The 9,577-nt window shown below is 46.1% G+C and overlaps 1 pseudogene; it reads right to left on the bottom strand.

Annotated features, from left to right (window-relative positions):
* Positions 1-1,073: 1,073 nt before the first annotated feature.
* Positions 1,074-3,122, bottom strand: LOC147973579 (uncharacterized; annotated as a pseudogene).
* Between the last annotated feature and the right edge of the window lie 6,455 nt (positions 3,123-9,577).

Below are 9,577 nucleotides of genomic sequence, written 5' to 3'. Positions count from 1 at the left end.
GCCGTGCGCACGCACGCCAGGCTTTGCCGGGCCCGATCCGCTAGGCCCAACGGTCACTTAGATGCTCCCCCGCTCAACGTTATCTGCTCGTCAGAGAGAAAAAACGATGGCCAATCAGATTGGAGCCCACGGATCGCCCTCGCGGAATCCTTCTAGAAGTCCTATCCGACGGCCGCAGTTTGGCGTTAGGGTTAGATCGACGGTGGACGTTTGGCGCTAGGGTTACATGGGGTTTTGAGGCAGTCAACGGGGTTTTGAAAGGTTTGACCGAACATTCAAATGTGTATAACTAATTCAAAAAAAATCTAAAAAATGAAAAACCTGCGCATATAGCCTTTTTATGTTACATAGTTATGATATAAAATGATAAACTTGATCTAATGATCTTTGCATGAAAAAACCTTCACAAATTGGACTATCTCGACTGAGGTTGCATAGAGTTCAAAGGAGTGAGAAGAGGGTTTGAGGTTTTGAAAATGCAAAAAAATCAAAAAACATCACCTTAGCTTCATTTTGGAGTGACTAAGGAGGATCTGAAGTTATTTTTGCATTTAAAATTTTTAAACTTGTTTTATTGCTGACTTTGTATTAAAGGGTGTTTTTTCAAAAATAAAATAAATAATATGAATACTTATTCAAAAAAAAGGTGAGACTTCGTATTGATCCTATATAGGTATAATATAAGCTAAAAAAATCTTTTTTGGGTGATTTTGAGAAGATCGAAAAAAACTTGCTTAGAAATGGGACCGTTTTCCCTACTTTGGAGCCTGTTTGTACAACATTTTCAGTGACTATGAGTTGGACTTCACAAAAAGGGTTGGATTTATGAACTAAAGTGCATAGTAGTACATAAAACGATGCAACATCACAGAACAAACAAATGAACTTAAAAAATATTGGAGATAGGTTCAAATTTGAATGTCGGTTCAAATTTGAATGTCGGTTCAAATTTGAATTTTATTTCAAGTCAAATCAACATCATAGCACATAAGTTTTCACATGAAAGAACATAAGTTTTCACATCAAATGACAACAAACTTAAGTTTTCACATCAAATTTGAATGATTTCGACTCTATTTCTTTTGCTTCTTTCTACCACTCGATTTCTTCTGCTTTTTTCCACCGTTTGGTTCCACGGCGCATAGTTTGTTGATGCTGATGCTCTTGCTTTTTGGCCCCTTGCAAACTCCACTAGGCCCCCTCAACTTTTTCACCTGACCATGTCCCACTTCTTCAGTTTGCACTTCTTCAGTTTGTACTTCTGCAGATTGAGTAGATGGCACAAATTGTTCAACTACTTCAGTTTGCAACTCAACACTTGGCAGCACAACCTCCAAACATGGCAACATAGTTGTCAAAGCAGATTCACATGGCAGCACAACAATTGCTTCATCTGCAACAGTTTCAGATTGCCCTAGCGTCTGCAAAACAGATTCAGTATGCATCACGTCGTCCAAAACAGAAACACTTAGCTCATGTTCAGCAGTAACAGTTTCAGTTAGCTCCATATCTTTGTCACCAAACATTATCTGCTTAGTGCTCTTCCTTCTATAGCCATTGAGTCTTGCTTTTTTCACTGGCCAGCATTGTTCAACAACAAGAGGTGGGGCTTTTTCTGCACGCTTCCTCCTAAAAAATAAAGCATTTGACTTGGTTAGATACTAGAACAAGTAGCAAAATCAAAAACTTGCAAAAACAGTAACATGAACATACTTTGGCCTCTGAGGAGTGTAGATGCACTTGGATGAACCAATTCTGTGCCCAACTACCTCACACAACTTGCACCTATTTTTGTTACCTTTTTGAGCCCTTTTGGGCTTATCATTCTTTTCCTTTTCCTTTCCCCCTTCTTACTACAACCACCTTTCTCAAACCAAGCTTTGAATCTGCTCTGTTTAGGCCTCCCGGCCTTTCTTCTAGTGACAGGGGGACACAAGGTAAATTCTATTTCCACCTCATGCCACTGAGATTGGTCAGTAAGTGCAGGAATTGGACTTGCATATGCAGCTTTGAATTTTTGTACTGAATAATACTCATGCAAATATGGGTGCATATTTAACCTGGGTTTAGATGCCAAAAAAAGTATGGCATGCTCACATGGTTTTCTAGTGTGTTGCCACTCTTGGCAAGTGCACTCATGCAACTCAGTATTTACCACATGCCTCTTGCCACTCTTTGTATCTCTAACTTCAGCACCCCACAAGGAAGATTTCTCAACAGATAGATGTGAAAGATTTCTACTCCTGTTGACCACCTGTTGTACCACTGCTGGAAGCTTGTCCCCTTCCAAAATATTAGCAATTTTCCTCTCAACTCCCACAAACGCATCATCATGATCCTTATTTGGTCCACCATGTCATGCACAGGCAAGTCTTTCAAATCCTTCACTTTGTTGTTAAAACTTTCTGCCAAGTTGTTATTGATATGATCACATTTTATGGCAGTATTAAAACCTGATCTATACCACAACAGAGAATGGTGGGTGTTCAACCATGAAGCAAATTCATTATCACTACATGATGCCAATATCTTACCAAGGTGATAGGAATGTGTCTGTCTGGTGTAGGATCTTGTTGCTGGCCACATGCGCCCAAATTCATCTCCTCTGAATTTTTTTATCAGATTCATCCACATATGTCCAAAGCACTCCCTCTGCTCAGCATGGGGGAAAACATTTTTTACTGCATTTTCCAACCCTTTACATGCATCTGTGTGGATGGCCAAAGGAGAAACTGGCCCTATGCATCTTTTCAGTTGCATCATGAACCATATCCATGATGCCTCTGTCTCTGATTGAAACATTCCTATTGCAATTGGGAACATCCAGTTGTGTCCATCTAGAGCATTGCATGCAGCCAACTGACCATTCCACTTTCCAGTCAAAAAAGATGAGTCTATGCTCAAATATGGACGACAACCTGCTTTGAATCCATCCATGCAAGGCTTCAAACACATAAAAAACTTGCTGAATAAAACCTTGCCATCCTCTGTTACCTCTGTATCTGTCTCCACCACACTCCCAGGTGACCTCTTCTCCACCTCTGCTTTAAAACTATACAACATCCTAAATGTATTTGCCCAGTCACCATACAATGATTTCATGGCCCTTTGTTTTGCTTTCCACACTGTGGTATATTGCAGCTGGATGGGGTACAGCTTCTCCAAGTCAACTTTAAGCCTCTTTGTAGTAGTGTTTGGAGTCTTGGCTAAAATAGGAGTAATCTTCTCTGTAACCCAAAGCTGTGATGTCATCTTTGAAACTCTCTGTGAAGTGGTCATACATGTATGCTGGTGTGGTATTTGATTTACCCTTACTGTACTTCCATCAGGTTGTAGTCTGGCAGACAAGTACCATTTGCAAGGATTGCCACCACCATCATAACCTTTGCACCAAGCATAAAATTTCTTTCGATCAGTCCACATAGTCTTGGCATCAAACTCTTTTTTCACTGCATAGGTCCTGAAAGACATCCTAAACTCCTTCATGCTTGGCCACAACTTTCCCACCTCAATAACTGGGTTCTCTTTGTCATACAAACAAACCAGCTCATTATCATCTGCATCATCCACATCATCTGCAGCCTCTCTCATCAGCTGTTCTTCATCCTCATTTGCATTTCTAGGGCCTGTGTTACCTTCAGCAGGCAAAGAACTGTCATCCTTCTCCTTATCTTTGTCATCAACTTGAATGCCAAACATTTCGGCCATATCAATGTCGGATATTGGTGTAATGACCAAATCTGTTTTTTCATTCAACTCTACTACATTCCAGTCAACAATAATCTTCCTAGCACCATGGGTTTCCTCCTCTCCATCTGCATCAATCCCTGTATCTTCAGCTACTACAGTCGGTTCAGTCAACAATGCCAACATCTTCTTTTGTGAAACCCACTCATCATCTTCCATCTGTGCAGCCCTCTTTGATTGCACATAACCAACTCTGGAATGAGTTTGCAGATCAATTAGCTCTGCATAAAATGTTACTTGTTTGCTTGCCCACCCTTCTTGCTGATCAATTTCAGCAACCATGGATTCTCCATCTTCAATTCTCACATATTCACCATTATAGTTATCGAAACGTTGCAGACATACCTCTTGTTCTGGACCCCAAACAATACTCTCCCCAATTCTCTCCACCAAATTGCCCACGGCCTTCTCCTTCATGCTCTCCAATTCCTGGGGATCAACATCTGCAAATTCGACATCCAACCTCACGATGGTATCTCTATCAATGTCTTGGACACTGCCATCACTGAGCTTGGCTTTACAGGGAAAAATTCCACTATAATTGCGAATGTGGTGGCAGAACTTGAACCTCCCCTGTTTTGTCAATGGCAGGCAGCGGCGGCAGTCACTACCAAATCGAGTTCGATTCTAAATCGCCAAGAAAAGAGGGTGGCATTACCGATTTGAAGCACTGTCTCCTCGCTCCATCTCATCCAGCCCTCGCTCCATCTCCTATCCAATCGAGATTCTAAAACGCCAAGAAACAGGGGCAGCATGAGGCCACAGATTTATCCAAAATTCAGTGGAATGGGAGTAGTGTTTGGAAAATACTCACTCGCAATAGCCGATGCAGAGATAGGCGCTCCACCACCGGGCCGCGGAGAAGAAACAACCCCCGGATCCAATGGAGCCCGATTCTAAATCGCCAAGAAACAAAGGGCAGCATGAGGCCACAGATCCCCCAAAATTCTGGGGAGTGGGACTAGGGTTTCGGGCTCACCTCGCAATAGCTCTGCCGCTGCCGAGAAATGCGCTCCACCACCGCGGAGAAGAAACCGCTGCCGGAGAAGATGCTTACGGCGGCGCCGCTCGCTCAGTCCAGCACGGGCGAGTCGAGCACGGTCACACAGTCCCAGGTCGAGTCGTGGACGGTTGACTCTTGTCTACGTAGCCATAGGTGGACCCCACCAGTCAGAGCACATAACCCCCAGTGTCCTAACCAAACCTCAGCCTAACTAACAGCCAACTAGCCGCGTAAATGGTGTGTCGCATGGGAGCTATTTTTTCCAACGCAGATGTCGCATGAGAGCTATTACAGCCAACAACGTCGCATGAGAGACAGTTCACATCAACGACGTCGCATGGGAGCTATTCGCCCCAAGGCAACTACATACCTAACCTACCTCAACTCTCTCGAGAGTATAGAAATTGTCCTCAACTTCGAAAACACCAAAATTTTAGTCCCTCCGTTTTTAAAACCGGATAAATTTAGCACCTCCTACCAGCCATCGTACCGCTGCTCCTTTTGAGCACACCGAGCAGCCACACACCGCTGGGAGCTGGCCATAGCCATCGTACCTCCGTTACCACCCCCAAGTATACCCTCGTCCCTGCTTGTTGGTCGAGTTGCACTCCGCCGTCCAATGGTTATCGCGTCTACAGAACTACCACTTGCGGCATCCACTGCTCGATGCGTGTGTCGCTAGAAGAAACGCTGCTAGCCCCGTGCCTGCTCACCTTTTGTTAAACGACTAGGATAGCTCTCAATGTGTCTTCACTGACAGTACATTAGAAACCCGTCAGTGATGGACCTCCTCTCTTATCGATTAACACTAAGCAGTCAATGATGAGGGTTTAGTAATATGCCGATCTGTAGTAGTGAATGGAAGACGGCAACTGTGGCTCTTATTCCAGATCCAGAGTCGTGTCGTCGCCCCTGGCTGAACGCACAGCTCCGCCTCAGACCTGTTGGCCTGGGTGCACCTCGGTCTTCGGCCCAGACACCTGCCATCTCCTCCCACCTCTCCATGTTTCCGCAAGCTCCTCCCAGCTCTGTTCGTCCTAGCCCTGCAAGAACAAACGAACCGAGCTGAACCATGGCCTCGTCGACAACGAGCGGGAGCCATAGTAGCTTGTCCTACTTGTTCCACACCTCCACGTCATTGAGCAGGTGCAGGTGCTCTGCTCGATGAAATTCTGCCAAGAATTAGATAAAAAGAAGAAGAAGCAGATGAAGAGGAAGGGGATGAGGAGCCACGTGTGGTGTGCTAGACAAAATTACGCTGAGAATTAGATAAAAATAGGAAGCAGAAGAGGGGGGAACATGACCAGCGACAGCAACCGATTGTAATGGAGACCAAGTTCTGTAGGTTAGCAAGAGGACGAGTGTCGTTGTGCTGGTGCTCACACCCTAGAACGTCACGACGTTGTGCCACCGTGGTGCGTGGTCGACTGGTCGAGTGCTTAGGCACCCTGGCAAGGCCAACAAGGTGCTCAAGTGGCATTGGGTGTCGTCGCCGACTGGCCGAGCCTAGCGGGCGAGCCTCACGTTGGAGGCTTGGGGCTGAAATCATCAGTGAGGAGGATTTTGGAGGGATTGAGGTCGCGGTAGATCACCAGTGATGTCACCGCCTCGTGGAGGTACTTGATGCCCCTGGTGGTGCCTTGTGCAATCGTGACGGGGGCGGTTGAGGAAGCAAAATTATCTAGTTTGAGAAGTTGAGGGACTAAAGTTTGCTAGTTTTGGAGTTGAGGGTTCATCTCTAAACTTTGGAGAGAGTTGAGAGGAAAAATATACTTTTCCCCTTTTTAACAGAGATTTGTTCCCCCTACTCCATTTGACCATGTCGACCAAAAAACAAGAGTAGTCGACCAAAAAATGCACATGCTCATTTTTATTACAAACCAAGTGATAATGAGAAAGCAAACGAGTAGCTCCTTGCCAAAACATTGCAGATAATCAATCTTCACGTAGGAACCATTTGATGTTGGCCACAAGCAATTAACATCGTTGCTCATTAGTCACATCCAGTGGAAGGATTGGTGATGCAGGGCAAAGACCATGGTGGCCCAATCTTTAACAATCTTGGAGGGGAACACGAGGAACTCTCAAGAACACAAGGAAGAATAGTCAAGGCAAGATCCAAATCACACATCCACTCTCCAGAAAAATCCAGGTGAGATCACAAGGTACACAATCAGTAAAGGGAAACAAGTAACAAGGCAACACTACTGCAGAAACGAACAACATTGACCGGCCAATTTGTATCATCATAGACGCGCTTCTGGCCGGTCAGTAGCTAGGGGTCAGCGATTGATGAGGTTATCTCCCACTAGGCAGGCCCATGGTGACCTAAAACTTAGCAGAAGCCCCATGGAGGCCCAAGCTCATGTTCATCAAGTACCAATATACTATCCTGCATGATGGAGGTCTAGTCACTCGGGGCTTGCTATCCAGGTGGATATTGTTGGGGAACGCAGTATTTCAAAAAAATTCCTACGATCACGTAAGATCTATCTAGGAGATGCATAGAAACGAGGCGGGAGAGTGTGTCCACGTACCGTCATAGACCGAAAGCGGAAGTGTTTAGTAACGCGGTTGATGTAGTCGAATGTCTTCACGATCCAAGTACCGAGCGTACGGCACCTCCGTGTTCAGCACGCGTTCAACACGATGACGTCCCTCGAGCTCTTGATCCAGTTGAGGACGAGGGAGAGTTCCGTCAGCACGACGGCGTGGCGACAGTGATGATGGTGTTACCGGCGTAGGGCTTCGCCTAAGCACTACGATGATATGACCGAGGTGTTAAACTGTGGAGGGGGCACCGCACACGGCTAAGAGATTGTCTGTTGTCCTTTGGGGTGCCTCCTTGCCCACGTATATAAAGGAGGGGGGGGGGGAGGAGGAGGCCGGCCAAGTAGGGGCTCCCCTATAGGGGGAGTCCAACTAGGATTCCCAATCCTAGTTGGAGTCCCCTTCCTTTTTCCAAGAGGGGGAGAGGGGGAAGGAGTAGGAGAGGGAGAAGGAAAGAGGGGGGGGGGGGGGCGCCGCCCCTCCCTAGTCCAATCCGGACTTGCCATGGGGGGGGGGGGGGCGCACGGCCTCCCATGTGGCCCTCCTCTCCTTTCCACTAAGGCCCATGAAGGCCCACTACTTCCCTGGGGGGTTCCGGTTGAAGGAAATATACCCTAGAGGCAATAATAAAGTTATTATTTATTTCCTTATATCATGATAAATGTTTATTATTCATGCTAGAATTGTATTAACTGGAAACATAATACATGTGTGAATACATAGACAAACAGAGTGTCACTAGTATGCCTCTACTTGACTAGCTCATTGATCAAAGATGGTTTTGTTTCCTAACCATAGACATGAGTTGTCATTTGATTAACGGGATCACATCATTAGGAGAATGATGTGATTGACTCGACCCATTCCGTTAGCATAGCACTTGATCGTTTAGTTTGTTGCTATTGCTTTCTTCATGACTTATACATGTTCCTATGACTATGAGATTATGCAACTCCCGTTTACCGGAGGAACACCTTGTGTGCCACCAAATGTCACAACGTAACTAGGTGATTATAAAGGTGCTCTACAGGTGTCTCCGAAGGTACTTGTTGGGTTGGCGTATTTCGAGATTAGGATTTGTCACTCCGATTGTCGGAGAGGTATCTCTGGGCCCTCTCGGTAATGCACATCACTTAAGACTTGCAAGCATTGCAACTAATGAGTTAGTTGCAGGATGATGTATTACGGAACGAGTAAAGAGACTTGCCGGTAACGAGATTGAACTAGGTATTGAGATACCGACGATCGAATCTCGGGCAAGTAACATACGGATGACAAAAGGAACAACGTATGTTGTTATGCAGTCTGACCGATAAAGATCTTCGTAGAATATGTGGGAGCCAATATGAGCATCTAGGTTCCGCTATTGTTTATTGACCGGAGACGTGTCTCGGTCATGTCTACATTGTTCTCGAACCCGTAGAGTCCGCACGCTTAAGGTTTCGATGACAGTTATATTATGAGTTTTGATGTACCGAAGGAGTTCGGAGTCCCAGATGAGATCGGGGACATGACGAGGAGTCTCTAAATGGTCGAGACGTAAAGATCGATATATTGGACGACTATATTCGGACATCGGAAAGGTTCCAAGTGATTCGGGTATTTTTCGGAGTACCGGAGAGTTACGGGAATACGTATTGGGCCATACGGGAAAGAAGGAAAAGGCCTCAAGGGTGGCCGCACCCCTCCCCTTGGTCTGGTCTGAATTGGACTAGGGAAGGGGGGCGCCCCCTTCCTTCCTTCTCCTTTTTCCCTTCCTCTTTTCCTATTCCATATGGGAGGTGGAATCCTACTAGGACTAGGGAGTCCTAGTAGGACTCCACACTTGGCGCGCCCCTCCTAGGGCCGGCCTCCTCCTCCCTTGCTCCTTTATATACGGATGTAGGGGGCACCCCAAAGACACAACAATTGATCCTTGAGATCTATTAGCCATGTGATGTGCCCTCCTCCACCATAATCCTCGATAATATTGTAGCGGTGCTTAGGCGAAGCCCTGCGACCGTAGAACATCAAGAGCATCACCACGCCGTCGTGCTGACAGAACTCTTCCCCGACATTCTGCTGGATCGAAGTCCGGGGATCGTCATCGAGCTGAACGTGTGCTAGAACTCGGAGGTGCCGTAGTTTCGGTGCTTGATCGGTTGGGCCGTGAAGACGTACGACTACATCAACCGTGTTGTGCTAACGCTTCCGCTTCCGGTCTACGAGGGTACGTAGACAACACTCTCCCCTCCTGTTGCTATGCATCACCATAATCTTGCGTGTGCGTAGGATTTT

The sequence above is a fragment of the Triticum urartu genome, chromosome 5A, assembly GCF_056163025.1.
Source record: "Triticum urartu cultivar PI428250 chromosome 5A, HENAU_Tu73, whole genome shotgun sequence".
NCBI lineage: Eukaryota > Viridiplantae > Streptophyta > Magnoliopsida > Poales > Poaceae > Triticum > Triticum urartu.
The sequence above is the reverse complement of the archived record's forward strand: the minus strand, read 5'-3'. Positions and strand labels throughout refer to the sequence as shown.